This window comes from Thunnus albacares, chromosome 24, assembly GCF_914725855.1.
Source record: "Thunnus albacares chromosome 24, fThuAlb1.1, whole genome shotgun sequence".
Taxonomy (NCBI): Eukaryota; Metazoa; Chordata; class Actinopteri; order Scombriformes; family Scombridae; genus Thunnus; species Thunnus albacares.
In genome coordinates, this window is record NC_058129.1 from 19,870,336 (window position 1) to 19,885,619 (window position 15,284).

Genomic DNA, 15,284 nt, shown 5'->3' on the forward strand with positions numbered 1-15,284 from the left:
GCGGGGCGCCTTGAAACTCGCCTCCGCTGCTGCTCCCGTCCAATCGGACGCTTTGTTTCCTCGCCCGTCTCACCGCTGATTGGTCGCAGGAGTTGAGGGGGGCGGGGCGTTACGCAGAGGTTTGAGCCACAGAGACAGCGAGTGCTGCGGTCTGAAAAGTGACCTGACAGGAGAGAATCTGTGATATTCCTGCAGAGATTCATGAAGTTTGTGTTCCCGGCTGCTTTTAAACACCTCCCTGTACATTTTATACTGTATTATTTGCTTAGAGTAAAGTATAAATACCACAAAGTATCCTACAAATACTTCACTAACGTAAGGAAAAGTAAAATGGTGGAAGATAAAGAAAAGTAAAGAGTTTGGTTTGTTTGAAGACAGTTACATGTAGTTTTTTTTTAAGGAAATCAACATAAATAAGCTAAAGGGAGTTTAACATTTATTATATATATACATTTTATAATTTAAAGAATAGTATCTAGAATGATAGAATAGAATAGTACAATAAAAGTTTTTTAAAGGCCAAGTTAATTTTAAAAAAACTATTAAAAACAAGATACAAGTCAGGTACAAAACAAGTACTCAAGAGTCTACAAGGGGCTGATATCTACATTTTAAAGAGAGATGTGTGAATAAATTATGATTCATTCTTCATGTTTTTCCAGTCTTCACTGAGTTCAAATTTGCCCCAGTTTGGATCAATATAACACTGACACATCATCAGGTTAGCTTAAGCAATCTGTTATTGTAACCCAGTGTTACACACAACAAGCTTTAGCTGAAAACTGTCACAGATTTATAGTTTCTTGTAAAAAAAACGATGTGCATATGACATTCAAAAGAAACACAAGTTATTAACAATCAATAACAAACCGCAACATGTTAGTTTAACAAGAGTAAAGTAGATTATAACAAACTGGCTCAGGGCAACATTAACAGTATTGTGTCGTTACTGTATCGCCCCAACTGGGTCAAACTTTAGAGTCCATATGTAAATTAAACTAATGAACACATGACTCTCCTTATTAGATCATCAAACTGTTTCATAAATCCTCCAGACAGGCATCAACTGTGGTCATTTTGCATCTTTTCAGCTGCTTTTTCTGCTGCAGCCAACTAACAGACACACACACACACACATACACACACACATACACGCACACACAGAGACACACACACTCTGCAACAGCTGAGGAGTTTCAGCTCCATTAGCAGCGGACATGTTGCCTGCACATACCTCTGCAGTGACTCGGCTGGCCTACATTCTCCTCACTCAGCTATAAATACGAGCATTATGGAGTCTGTTTGTCCAGAGCTGTAAAACTCTGCAGCTCAGAGGTCACAGAGGTCACAGAGGCGACGGACACGAGATGTCACCACAGTCGGAAAACTTTATATCTGCAGCTCTGATGATATTCTTCTCTCTGTCCACATGTTGGGAGATGAACTCTTTGTTTCATATGTGCAAAAACAGACAGGACGGACTGACTAGTTTTGGTATTTCTGTGAAACTTTGTTAGAATCTGTTGTCATGTAAAAGCAGCAACAGTTCAGTCTGTATAATGAAGATTAATCAACCACTCAGCACCCAGCAAACACATCAAAATAAACTGAAATAAGAAAACAGGTTTGTGTCCTCCATGTTAGAGAGGTCAGAGGTCAGAGAGTCGTAGCAGCTTCAGGATTCATGCAGTTAGAACAGACTTTATGTCATCAGTGAAAACTTTGATGAAAAAATATTCATCTACCTCTTTTGCAAAAATGAGACAAACTAAATCAAAAGTAACTCCATGGACAACGCTGACCTGTAACCATGGTAACTGCACACAACAAAGAGCCTCAAAGACGACAAAGAGACAAAATCACTAAAACTAAATGAAGCGTCGAGGCCAACATGAACACGTCGGTGAATCACGTGAACCGTTCACAACACCAACGTTCAACACTGAAAACTTCAACGTAAAGCTCTTTTCATCCGTCTTGTATGTCGTGTTTTTATTCTGACACAAACATTTTACATCACTACATGTGACATGTGACAGACGAAGGTTTCATCCCATGTAGTGAATCACAACGGACGCCTCACGATGTCCCGACAGGAAGACAAGTAAGAATTTTTTTTTATCTTCTCTCGCCGAGTACGACGACTTCCACAGCGTGCTGCATGACGTTGACCAATAGGAGCTCAGGTGAACTGTAAACATGGCGAAAGAGGAATGATGTTGTTGGCGGAATCAGACATTTTGAATCAGACAAAATGTTCATATCGCTATGACAACCAGACAGCCAATATCACTCACACCGCTTCGGACGCCATTGTACTGTCATGCTCACACTGTACGGATCCAATAAAGTTTATTCAAACGTGACAACGGCGTCCATGACTGAAAGAGAGAAGCAGCGTCACTTTGTGCAGATCTGAAACGTCCTGATTTAACAGTTTAACAGTTTCATCAGGAGACTCGTCATCTTTTTGTTTCGGGCTCATTTTTTTGTGGCTCTTTTGACTTTTGTGATCCTGCAAACAAGAAGCAAAAAGCATCAAAAATCCCTTTAAAAGACGTTAATCATGATTAAAAACATTAAAGAGCTCATTTCAGGTTGAAAACATCAGTTTTAAGTGATTGTTCTCTTGATTCAGAGCAGCTTTTATCTTCCTCTGAGTGTTTCAGTGTTCGGTCGTCTGTCAGCAGTCGAGTGTTAAAGTTAACGTTCACGTCGGCACATCTGTCACCTGCTGAGTGCTCGCTGTGACCACGCCCACTGGTCGCTGTGACCACGCCCATTGACTGGTGTGACCACGCCCACGGATCGTTGTGACCACACCCACTGTTCACACCTCTGTCCGAATTTAATGTTTTTTAAATTGTAAACATCAAAACAACGGGGGAAGCTGGAAGGGAAAAACGTGAAAATGCATAAAAACGTAAAATAAAGGGGGGAAGGGAAAAATACTGTAAAAAAAACTTGATGGAAAAACTTTTAAATAAAGATTATAAACATAAAAACTGTGTAAAAGTATCCTGCTGGAGACATGAGGACGTGTTTGTTGAAGGTTTTCCTGTTTCAGACGTCTTTCAGTCAGATCAGAGACGTTCTGTGCGACGTCTCACTCCGACAGCGGCTCCACACACAGAATCTGTCCCGTTATTTATTTCAACAGACGAGTTTCCATCGTTCCTGAGAGCTGAGAGAAGGGAAGTGAAGCTCACATAAACATGCCGCTGCGCTAACCCAAACACCGCCGACGCCACGCCGCCTTTTTAGGCCAAAGCACTTCCAAATAAAAGCCTGGTACCCTTATGTCACTGCCTTCCTCCATCTATCCACTCCTCTACTCTCGGTGTTTATATCTATATGTTTATATCTATATGTTTATATCTATATGTTTCACCTCTATGGACATAAACTGGAGCAGAGGGAAAAGACAGAAAAATAAAAGAAGTGGATGAGAAAGAAGAAAAGAGCAGCTGGTTCAGATCTCTGAAGAAAGAATCATTTATTGTTCATAAACGTGACCAGAAACCAAACTGAAGGTGTGTTCAGACAGGAAGTGAAGCGACTTTTCACACTGTGTGCAAATTTGACTGAATGTGGAAACATTGGGAAATAAAACAAAAAGCGTTCAGACTGATTAACTTTTAATACAGGAACTTTTCTGCTGCTGCTGAAGGATTTATTTATCAGTAATGTTTGTAAAACCCATCAAAACACTAAAATAAACTGATCATATTAAAAAGTTATTAGTGGAAAATCATCTTGAAACTTTATAATATTCCATACTCACAATTAAACAGAGGTGAAGCTGGTTTTGTAAATCTTGAACCACTTTAACTTAAATCAACATTTCAACAGTGCAGATAAAAACAGTCTTTTAATTCCAAAAACCTGCACGAACCCGACGTGTTTCTGCTTTAACCTCCGTCACCAAGAAGCTCATTTAAATCAGTGTATTTCTCTCTGTCACTACAAACCTCGTCTGCAGCACTGAGCTGAATGTCGGACAGTAAATCAGATTTAAATGTGTTTGTGCAGCAGATTCATGTTTCATACAGAGAATATTTCAACATCGCAATATTTCAATATCATCGCCCAGAAACAGCAATCAGTATGTGAACTCTTCTCCTGACTGTAGTTTGTGCCCCCCCCCCCCCCCCCCCCCACATTCCACTGAAAGTGGTGTTGAAGAAAACCAGAGACAGAGGTGAGCCCCCCCCCCCCCCACCCACCCTCCTCTCTGAGTAAAGTGAGGTGGGGGGGGGGGCGATGGCGGCATTTGATTTTCAGCCTGGTTCACCTCAGATCAGCCTGAGTGGGGGAGGGGGGGTTCAATTCCTGAACAGCAAACAACATCTGTGAACAGCTGCAGAGGGAGGGGTTAAAGAACCTGGCTGGTCAGTTAGCCTAGCTTAGCACAAACACTGGAAGCAGAGGGAAACAGCTAGCGTAGCTTAAAGAACCTGGCTGGTCAGTTAGCCTAGCTTAACACAAACACCGGAAGCAGAGGGAAACAGTTAGCCTAGCTTAGCATAAACACCGGAAGCAGAGGGAAACAGCTAGCCTAGCTTAGCATAAACACTGGAAGCAGAGGGAAACAGCTAGCCTAGCTTAGCACAAACACCGGAAGCAGAGGGAAACAGCTAGCCTAGCTTAGCACAAACACTGGAAGCAGAGGGAAACAGCTAGCCTAGCCATCCTATTTCGTACGTTTGACTTCTTTCTCAAAAATGTTACAACTTTTTTATTGAAACTTTTTTGTTGTAAATATTGCAAATTCTTTCTCAAAATCTTTCAAGGTACAAATATATAATTAACTTTTTTAATATAATATATAATATTTCCTGAATTTTATAACTTTTTCCTTGTAAATATTTGCTTTAAATCGCAAAATATTGTTAATAACTTTTTTTCTTGAGTTATTCTGACTTCTTTTTCGTAAATATTACAACTATTTTCTCTTAATTTTTTTATTCTCATAAATGTTATGACTGCTTTCTCAAAATATTACGACTTTATTCTCTGGAATTTTTAACTATTTTTTAAAAAGTATTACGACTGTCGTCTCAGTGATGTTCAGGCTGCACAGCCAACAGACTGAAAACGTCCACGCCACCGACCACTTGGTGACATCACTCATCAAGTCACCTGATACAGACTCTTCTTCTCTCGTCTTATATGTTTACTTCACAGCGGCGCTTTCTGCCAGATCCAATGGGCTTCATGATATAATTTCTGTATAAAGGTAGCCTCCACCCCCTCATGGACATCTTCTTCTTCTTCTTCTTCTTCTTCTTCTTCTACTTCTTCAGCCTTTACAGATGAAAAGCCGCCATGTGAAGGAGGTTGGGGGGGTTCGGGGGGATTCCTGCACAGTGGAAGCTATGTTAAAGAGCAGATGATATTAACATCCTATTACCATCCCATTCATACACATTAACATGACAAGCCGCCTGAAGGGGGGCCCAGATGCACTCTGGGACGGCAGGGACAAAGGCGCTCCGCCCAGAGGTCAGAGCAGAGAAGAAGAGCGGAGATAAAAGAAGAAGAAGGAGAGAGAGCGAGGCCGAGAGGAGGACAAAGAGGCGGTTTGAGGAGGCGGGTCGAGAAACCTGAGAAAGTTTCAGAGTCCTCATTCAGACTTTAACCCTTTCTACAGTCCAGACTTCACTCACAAAACATCAGAATTAACGTTTCAGAGCGCAGAGACGACGTTTACTCAACATTCCTGCAGCAAACGTTCAGTTTATTTGTTGATGATGTGTCTTCCTCTGATTAAACCAGACCAGAGTGAATATTTTCAGCCTTTTTAAAGCATTTAAATTGCAAAATTTAGTTTTTTATTTTATTAATTAAATTAGCTAACTGAGGGTTTGTGAAAGCAGGAAAAGCTTTAGTGTCTCGTAATCACATAATCTGATCTTTGTTCATCTGTGATTTTCATTACAACCTCTATTATTATTATTATTATTATTATTATTATTATTATCATTATTATTAATTGCAGGCTACATATTCTGTTTACACTATAATATTTGGTACATTTCATTCTCTTCCATTTAAAGTTTAAACATGCAGCAGCTCCTCTCACTTAGAATATATTTTAAATATTTCTTTCTTTCTTTTTTATATTATTTAGCATGAATTCATTTTGTGTATATTTTGACTGTTATGCAGCACAACAACAACAAACCTGTTTATGTTCTTATTTAAAAGGCGGAAAACAACAATTACAAGTTGTTCAACATTTAAAGTAAAACAAATCAAACTGAATCTGAACCTCCTTTAATCATGAGTTCAGCTGATTAAATGTGCGACTGATCGTTAACTAAACTCATCTAATAAAGTTATTTAGAAGCATTGTTAGTTTGTTAGCATACACTTCCCAGCATGCATTGCACATTATTCTGCAGAAATACTTTTGTTTTAACTGATATTTCTGGATCTGACGCAGCAAAAAGAAGTCGTTCTGTTTTATTCTTGTCTCCATTTCTAAACAACGCAGTCACAGAGTCCTCTCATCATGTGACCCCCCCCCCCCCCCCCCCCCCCGGGGGGGGCCAGCAGAGGTCAGAGGTCACAGTGGAGGAGGTTTCCCGGAGAAGACGGATCTGAGGGGTGAACACATGAATCAAACAGTCACAGAATCACTGACGGATAAATAAATGCAGATCAGGTGCGTCATCGTTAGTGAATCAGCTGATTGTTCTCGTTAGTGTTTAAACTCAGAAATAGTGTGAAAAGTTTCAAATGTGACGTCATCGAACAAAAAGTCCAAAACTGATGAAATGTTAAACAAAAACAAATCAATTTTCTATCTAATCGACTAATTGATGAATCATCTCAGGATCCAACAGAGTTCAGTTATTGTTTCAGTCTCTTCTTTTAATTGGACCTTAACGAGATCAGTTTCACGTCTTCATGTCTCATTTTCACCAAATGATTCTGTTTTTTACCAGAAATGTTTCCTGTTATAACAACAAATCGCTTTATTTTGTTAAATCACAAAACTTCCTTTCTTTCTGGAGCTGCAACTGTCGATTCATCTGCAGACTTTACTTTCTCCGTTAATTAATTCATCGTTTCATCTGTTAAATGTCAGAAAACAGTGAATTATAATTTCCCGGAGTGAAAGGCGACGTCTTTAAATCTTTAAATGTTTGGTTTTATTTCAGTTTATTCTCATATATGACAAAGAAAAACATTCAGAAGCTGGAATCTTATTTTTAAATAAACGATCATGTGATCATCAGATGAATCGATTAATTTATTTTAAAAAAAACGAGTTAAACGTCTCGTTAAAACATGACGAGCTGGTTTGTTGTCGTCGTGGCTCCCGCAGGTGTCACGTGATTGAGTCACGTGACCTCGCAGCTCTCTGCGTTCCTTCTGTTCATCATGCGGATCTCATCACGCTCTATTAGATTTTAGTCTCATTAACAACAACACCGTCGTCATGGCGACCAGGCAGCCTGCCCGAGGTGTGTGTGTGTGTGTGTGTGAGTTTAAATGCAGATCACATGCGATACAATCGATCGCATTGTATGGCAGCGACGTATACGGGGCCCCTACAGCAGAGAGACTGGATCCAAGCTGAACCTCTGCATGCAGGGCTGATTTACACCAATATTCTTTATTTCTAACTGTATTTTAAAAAAAAAAGATCTCTCGACTGCTGGAGCCGTACTAAAAGGAGCGACTGTTACCGTTATAAAGCCTTTTGCCCAGAGGCTGGCTGACCTTTCACCTTTCACCTTTCTGACATCACAAACCCCGGCCGGGCCTCGGAGCGGTTACACCATCACTCTGATATATTACAGACTCACAACACAAACTACACGGACTGAACTGTGGCAGAATAACCGACCACAGCGTTCAGACTGTCAGCAGAGACGAACAGACACAGACGGACTGGAGAGGACTGGGAGGAAGAAAGAATGTGCTGCTAAATATGTGACTTCCTGCCACAACGAAGAGACGACCAGTAAAGACATCAACATATAGATATATACTGGTTTCAGTCTATAGACTGACTGGTATTTACAACACTATGTTGTTATTTATAGACTAATATCTGTCGGGTATTATCCTCACTAACATCTCTTTAATTTACTACCAGCAGATTAACACTTGCTTTGTTTTTGTTTGTCTTGCTGTGTTGTTATGTGCTGTTATATATATATATTTATAATTTAATTTATTTATTTTATTATCCATTTCATTCTATTGACTAATGTTGTTTTTGTTCATTTCATTCTTTAACGTTCATAATCGTAACTGTGCTTTGCCAACATGTCAATAAAGTTTATTGAATTCATCGACTCAACATGTCAACAAGAATTAACATGAAGTCCCGTGTGTGTGTTTATTATTCAAATATCTTTGATGAATTTAATTAGAGAATTTGTCTCCGTTTAGAGAGAGAGAGAGAGTGTGTGTGTGTGTGTGTGTGTGTGTGTGTGTGTGTGTGTGTGAGTGTGTGTGTGTGTGTGTGTGTGTGTGTGTTTGTGTGGTGAAGAAAACAGCAGGAAACAGCAGAAAGCTCCAGTCACAGCATGAAGCTAATGAGACACGCTGTGGGCGAGAGACACAGAGACAGAGTGCAGAGAGAGAGAGAGAGCTGTTTAATGTATTTAAATATGTAGATGTGTATAAATACTATATTTTTATATTTTCTTTTATTATTTGTGATCATTGGTAACAAACATCACATGTTAATTTTTATTTTTTGTAATTTTTTTTGTTCAAAATTTAGTTTGTTTAAAAAGTAATAACTTTTTTTAAATGTGCTGTTCAGTTATTATTGATCACATATATGAAGTTCTATATATTTATATGTTTGTTGTTTTCTGGACTGTGTTGTTAATGATCGTTCAGTGATTTAATACAATATTTAAAGTTAATTAACTTTAATTTACCTCTTGTTTGTGTGTTAGATGAGAAACTGACGAATCAGACGAATTAAACAAGAAATTTATCTTAAGTTTAAAAAAGTTTATTTTTTTATTGTTGTTCATTCAGAAGCTGAAGTCTCATCTGCTGTGTTTTAGTGTTTAGTCTCAATATGTTTTAATTTATATGTTTATGTCATAAAATCTAATTTAAAAAAAAATAAAATAGAAGTTAAATAATGTGTCGTCATGTTATAAGTTTATTTGACATGTCACTCACACACAGCGCTGACCTCTCGTTGACCTCTCCACAGGAACTCTGGGAAGTGGAGGCGCTCAGACGACTAAACATAGTAAACCTCCGTGACCTCAGGTGTGTGTGTGTGTGTGTATGTGTGTAAAGCTGTAAATCAACATGAAAACTCTGCATGTCTCACAAACTGCTGAGAATAAACTCACTGTGTGTTTTTCTCCTCGTGTGAACTTCGGTCAGGTCATTGAACGCCTCACAGCTGCCTGATTCATGCATGTGAGGGCTGCGTTAACCTCCCGTTAACCCCCGACTGTACATCCACAGCTGAACTAATTACATGACAAAATCAATTAGTCAATTTACAAAAAGTCATTTTAACTTCTCATGTGTGAATATTTGCTCATTTTTCAGTTTTCCATGATAATAAACTCAACATCTTTGTGTTTGTGACAAAATACGTCGTCTGAATGTTCACTTGTACTTCAGTGAATAATGATCAGCACCTGATACACCGATCAATCAGTGAACTAATAAGACAGTGATGACAGTACTGCTATGATGGAATAATACGACCTGTTCCCCAGTTTAATAAAACACAAATATTATTTAGATTAGATTATATAGAACCAGGTGACGGGAGGATATTGGTTATTATTACTTTACTTAACAAACCAAACACAGATTTAGTCCAAACAACTAGAATCTGACACCAGATGTGTAAACTACAAGCTAATTTACACACTTTTTACTGTTTCCTGTTATTTAAAATATATATTTTGATGCTTTTAGTATCGAGTTTCTTATAAAACATAAAATCTAAAACGAGCTCCTGGATTATTATGAAGCTGCTGTTTCACTCAACAGACAAAACTTCACCTGCAAACTGATGATGAAATATCGACCAATCAGGAGGATGTTTGAGACACACACACACACACCTGTCGTCTGTTTGCTGATTAACGACAGGTGAACTCAACTTTTAACCAAACATGAAAAACAAATTGATGTTTTTTTTGTTTTCATTTTATTCTTACAACACGTTCGTGTTTTTTAGTTCACTGATTGATAAAACGACTTCATTTAAAGAACCTAAAACAATGAAGAAGCCGATTCCTTCTCACAAACATTTCCTTTGAGTTCTGTGTCTGTCTCTGTTGTGTACTGCCTAGAAAATACAGTAAGATGTCAATAAAAATAAAACTGTCAAAAAGCAGATGGAGTCTGGTGCAGAGGGAATAAAAGTTTTCACCAAGAAAACAAACAAAAAACAAAACAAACAAAAACAGTTTGGAGATTAAAAATAACAAGTTAAATTTGTCAAATATCAGATTCTTCAGAGGCCGAATATCAAAGGCGTCTGAGCATTTTAATTTATTTATGATGATTTTGTTCATGAATGAATTTTCTCTCATCAAACGATATCAGACACAAAAACACAAACAGACGCTTCAATAAATTCTCTTTTATCTCTCCAATCAATCAAACGTCATCAGATTTTCCTGCCAATCAAAAGACTCAAACTGTTTTTCTGTCGGTAAACTTCAAAAACAACTCAATCGGTTCTTTGTGGAACTTCTTGTTTTGTTTTTCTGTTGAAGCTCAAACATTTGAATTTTAAACCACCGATAAACAAATTAGATTTAATGAACAAAAGAAAAAAAACATGAAAACAGGCGGATGATGAATTTATAGTGACGTGAGGAAAAAACTTTAAAATAGACTTTGTGTTGTTGAAATAAACAAAGTTTCTCTGCTGCATGAAAACAGTTAAATAAATAAACGTTACAGCATCCAAGTGAAATAAATCACAAAACACACCAGGTGCTAAGAAACAAATTACAAATAAAAAGCCATAAATAAGTTTTGTGAACACACCAGCTAAACTGTAAGAAATGCTAACGTTAGCATGCTCAGCTAACTAGCTAACTAGCTTACTGTTAGTAACCTAGTGTTACGTCCAAGGCCGAGAGTTTTATAAATATATATATATATATATATATCATATATATATCATAGTAAATCAAATGTGATTTGAGACATACAGCTCATTTAAACCACACGTGTTTCGTTAGCTTGTCATACTGTAGATGCTAACGACATCATATCAGTAGAACTTGATGTTTTTTGATTGAACAAATGCTGGAAAGATGAAACTTCACAAATATATTCAGTTTCGTTCAGAAATTCGTGACATCACAGAAGCTGAAGGTGAGTGCTAGCAGTGTTAGCATCTAGCATGTAGCATCAGTGGTACAATGTAACTAAGTACATTTACTTAAGTACAGTTTTAAGATATTGATACATGAGTATTTTCATTTCATGCTACATACTTCTTCACTACATTTATTTGACAGCTTGAGTTATTTTTCATATAAGTTTTACTTAAAATAACATAATGATGAGTTTATAAATGACTCTACATCACTAAAGATTAAACCAGTTCTTACTAAACTATTTCTGTTGTGGCTCTTTACAGTGAATCAGTGTTTCAGTCTCTGAGCTGTTTGCAGCTCCACCAAAGAGACATTTCCTCTCACAAGGTTTCAAATAAATAACTGTTTGAGGCCCAAAGAGGTAAAACTCTTCAATATTTCACAAAAATGCAAAGACTAAAGAAAAGTTCTGAAAAAATGATCCAAATTTATGTAGCAGGACTTTGTTTTTCTTCTTTCTATCTTCTCAACATCTCTCAGATTTATCTGCTGACCTTCATGAAGAAGTTCAAACTGGCTCCATCTCGAACAGCTGCAACAATAAAATGCTGCTGACGCATCGACTCGTCTGTATTAATTATGTACTTTGTTAAAGTGATTTAATGTATCAGTCACAGGGAAGGATTTTCTGCAAAACGAGTACTTTTACTTTAATACTTTAATTATATTTAACTTTTAACCAAGACTTTTACTTGTAACGGAGTATTTTTACATTAATACTTTCAGTGTTTCCTGTGAGTGACCTCACAGTCAGTCCGTCTCTGATCCGTATTCTTTACCTGTTTGTGTCGGCGGCTGAACAGTCCTGACGGGATTTCCAGTCACGGCAGCAGCTCGGCACTGGGAGGACTGGGACGACTGGTGTGACGTCTTTGTGTCTGAGTGGGATTACACAGCGAGACGCTGAGATTAAACACACGCTCGTCTTTAACCTCAGCAGGAAACCTGGATTTAAAGGAGATTTTGGGGGATTATTTGGGGGTTTTTTTTGGCTGATCTCTGATCTGCTGCTTCTTCTTTCTCGCTGTTCTTCAGTCTGGACGCACTTAACAGAAAATATTAACTTCAATACTTTAAAAAGTCAAAATAATGTTGCCTCCTGCAGCTCCGTCACATCAAACACAAACCTTCCACATCTGCCTGTGTGTGTTTATTGTACTTTTGCTCTTTAATATCTCATTTTTAATGTATTTTATTGGGTTTTTTAAAATTTTTTAATGAATTTTCTTGTTTTTGTTTCTTATTTTTTTATATTTTTCTTATGTGCAGCACCTTGAGTTCCAACCAAAGTACAAATAAATCAACTTAAAAAGAAAGAAACAGACGAATCATAAAGTCTCAAAGTCATAATCTGGATTTAAAAAGTCATCGTGTTGATTTAAAATCTCATAACTGTGATTTAAAATTTTAATAATCGTGATTTAATATCTCAGAATTTTATTTTTATTTATTCTTAACTTTCCACCTCCTTTTCTTTTCCAGACTTCCAAAAAAAAAAAAAGTAGAAAATGACTTTAAATCCAATTAAAAAGAAGAATCATTGTTGTTCCAGTCTGATGGGCTTTTATTTAGGTTTCAACATCAGAGTCGAGTCTTTGCTGAAAGATGAAATTAAAGAAATATTCCAGCAAACATTTAAAAAAAAGAAGAGATTGTTTTTAAAGCAGTTTGTGACGGTAAAATAAGAAGCAGAGTGTAAATGTTCCTGAAGACGTTGACGTTGCAGCTGTGAGTCGAACAGGTGACCCTGATAAGAGACGACTGCACTTCAGTTTTATGGTTTAAGAAATGCTGAAAACATCTCATGTGAGGAAAATAATCAGACATAATTAAATGAAGGAACTTAACACTGAAAAAAAAGAAAGAAGTTAATTCTTTGTAAGAAATGAGCTGAAACAGCAAAAAGTGATATTCAATATAATCACATAACTGCTGTAGAAGAAGAAATGATACTAGAAATAAAGTGTGTGAAGGATTATCTTTAGTATGAAGTGAGTATTTGTCAGATAATGAAATGTTTTGATTATTTGATGCAGATAAAAAGTCAGGAGATCAAATGAACATTAAAGCTGTTTTTCTTGCTGTAATCATTCCTCCTGTTCATACTGACCATTAGAAGATCCCTTCATAATGACCTTACAATGGAAGTTTATCTGAAGCTAATATGAAGCTTCAGCGTCCAAATGAGTCAAATCAAGTAGATATCTTTCAACGTTACAGTCTTTTTAGTGCCAAAGTTCCTCTTTTTGTTACTATACTTCCACCTGCAGCTCAACAGGGAAACACTGTCCGAGGAAACACAAAGAGGGAATTTGATGCTAAAAAGACTGTAAATGTGTCAGATATCCACTTGATATGACTAACTCAGACTGATGAAGCTGAATAGAAGCTTCACACAGACTTTAAATGACTGTGTGGACACACTGTGGATTTTATCCTCCATCACTTCTATTGAAAACACATTTGAAGGATCTTTTAATATCCAGTATGAACAGGAGGAATGATTACAGACACCTGACTGCTGGTTTAACACACTGGGAACACTGGGAACACTGGGAACTCATCCTTTAACCGAAATGATGAAGTTTATCTGACTGACATGTTGTATTTATACTGATGGGCTGCTGTAGCTGGAGGGCTGTTGTTGATGTTGGCCTCCCGATGGGCCTCATCTGGGTTCAGTTTCACTGAGGTGGGGAGGGAGGGGGGGTCAGTATGTGTGTGTGTGTGTGTGTGTGTGGAGGGGGGTTGGGCGGGGGAAGTATGCTAATGGTCCCTGCAGGCTAAATGGGGGGAGGACGGAGATTCCTTTACAGCTGAAGACCCCCAACACACCAGCAAGAGCCCCCCCCCCCCATCTGCTCTGCTGTGTGTTACAAAAAGTCACTGCAAAAAGGAAATAAAAGAGAGAATCCACACGGCGTCATTTTGTCCTCAGACGTCACAATTCTGCTTCATCTTCCTGTCGGAGCCGCTGATATCAGATGTTATAAATATTAAAGAGCAGGATGTATAAATATATTATCTACAGATGTCATCAGACAAAGATTTATGTCCATTAAGAAAGAAAAAAGAATCAAGTTTGCTATGAACTCGTGGAGAAATGTGACTGATTTATAATTTGTGTTTGGCTTAATGTCTGTTAAAGGACTATTTAGTTTCTCTTCTGTATTTGATTGTTATTCAGTGAGATGAGCTGATTTGTTTGTTGTGTTTATGTGATTATGGTGTGTAGATCCTCACAGCGAATCACTGACACATTTTAGACATAAATTATTAAAAGTGGTTTTATTTTCTTTGACTAAATGTTTTAGTCTTTATATTTATCTGACAGACTCGTTTCAAAGCGAAATGTTTCAGTGTTTGTTCAGACGTTGAGGTTCATGTAAAGAGCTGCAGGTGAGAGAAGATTCAGAAAGCAACTGGTTTAACACCTCAGTGTCCTCTGACACGCTGTCGACTCCAAATAAACACTTCACACCTCAACTGTCAGCTGTGGTTTAAAGTAACTAAGTTCATTTACTCAGTTTTGAGGTACTTGTACTTTACTTGAGTATTTCCATGTGATGCTACTTTCTACATTTCAGAGGGAAATATTGTACTTTCTACTCCACTACATTTATTTGACAGCTTTAGTTACTTTTCAGATGAAGATTTGACACAATGGATAATATAACAAGCTTTTAAAATACAACACAGTGTTAAAGATGAAACCAGTGGTTTCCAACCTTTTTGTCTTTTGACGTCTTACAAAAAGCAGTGTGTAGTCGGGGTCACATTTCACATGTCTATGAGTTGTTAACAGCTCCACCAAATAGTGATTTTTCCCTCTAAACTTCTCACATGCTTTCATTTCAATAAATGTTCAAATGATCCAATATTTCAGCAAAAATCAAAGATTAGAGAAAAAGTCCAAAAACTGAAAACAGATTT